The sequence below is a fragment of the Heptranchias perlo genome, chromosome 6, assembly GCF_035084215.1.
Source record: "Heptranchias perlo isolate sHepPer1 chromosome 6, sHepPer1.hap1, whole genome shotgun sequence".
Classification (NCBI taxonomy): domain Eukaryota; kingdom Metazoa; phylum Chordata; class Chondrichthyes; order Hexanchiformes; family Hexanchidae; genus Heptranchias; species Heptranchias perlo.
The window spans coordinates 27,320,902-27,322,098 of record NC_090330.1 but is presented as its reverse complement, the minus strand read 5'-3'; the positions used below and the strand labels follow the sequence as shown (position 1 = coordinate 27,322,098).

The 1,197-nt window shown below is 43.8% G+C and overlaps 1 non-coding gene across 1 annotated transcript in view; it reads right to left on the bottom strand.

Annotated features, from left to right (window-relative positions):
* Nucleotides 1-1,165: 1,165 nt before the first annotated feature.
* The window catches only part of trnav-aac (transfer RNA valine (anticodon AAC)), a 73-nt gene continuing 41 nt past the window's right edge, over nt 1,166-1,197 (bottom strand). The window contains exon 1 of the tRNA in view: nt 1,166-1,197. This exon is cut by the window's right edge and continues 41 nt beyond it. This is a non-coding gene — a tRNA (tRNA-Val).

Genomic DNA, 1,197 nt, shown 5'->3' with positions numbered 1-1,197 from the left:
TCTTGAGTGTTGGAGCTGCACTCATCCAGGCAAGTGGAGACTATTCCATCACACTCCTGACTTGTGCCTTGTTGATGCTGGAAAGGCTTTGGGGAGTCAGGAGGTGAGTCACTCGCCGCAGAATACCCAGCCTCTGACCTGCTCTTGTAGCCACAGTATTTATATGACTGGTCCAGTTAAGTTTCTGGTCAATGGTGAGGTAATAGTGCGGGATGAGAAGCATTGCAGGTGATTCACTGGCTACGACTGGATTGATAAGAATGGAATCAGGCGAGGATGGTGTGGTTAACCGTGACAAAGGCTGCAGACAGGTTGAGAAGGATGAGGAGGGTTAGTTTACCACGGTCACAGTCACATAGGATGCAATTGTGACTTCGATAAGGGCCGTGTCAGTACTGTGGCAGGGGTGGAAACCTGATTGAAGGGATTCAAATATGGAGTTGCGGGAAAGATGGACATGGATCTGGGAGGCGTCAACACGTTCAAGGACTTTGGCGAGGAAAGGGAGGTTGTGGATGGGGCGGTAGTTTACAAGGACAGAGGTGTCAAGGGTGGGCTTTTTGAAAGGGGGGGTGATGGCGACTGGCTTGAGGAGGGTGAGGAATAGTACCCGAGGAAAGGAAACCGTTAACCAAAACAAAGAAGTGTTTTGCTTTAAAAGAGGGGTGAGCTTTAATTGAAATTGTTGCAAATCTGCCAATCTATTTTTTAATTTGCAATTTTTGGTCTGCTATGTTTTAAAACTTGGCTTAATGAGTAGCCTGCAGCTAATTCTGCCTACTTGTAGCTGACCCCAATTCTTCAACAGTGACAGATTCAACATGTCACTCCAGCCATACCAGAGAAGAATGGTATCTGTTGGGTATGGGGTGCTCAAGATCAATTGCATTTTTATTTAGTTTTATTAAAATATGATTCTCTACAGGGACTATGGCACATCACTACCTTAACATGTATATTTTACTGTTTTACTAAAACGAGGGTAACGGTAAACATACCTAAATTTTTGCCCCATTGTTTTACACCTGGGGGGTGTTAATGGGCTCTGAGTCCTTATAGCCTAAACTCAGATTTCTGTGCCAAAAACTCAAACTCCAAATTCTACTCACAAATAAATTAAATTGCTTTCTAAATATTTATTAATAAAACTTTTAAGAAGCAAAACTGTTTCCGCCCGGTTTCGAACCGGGGACCTTT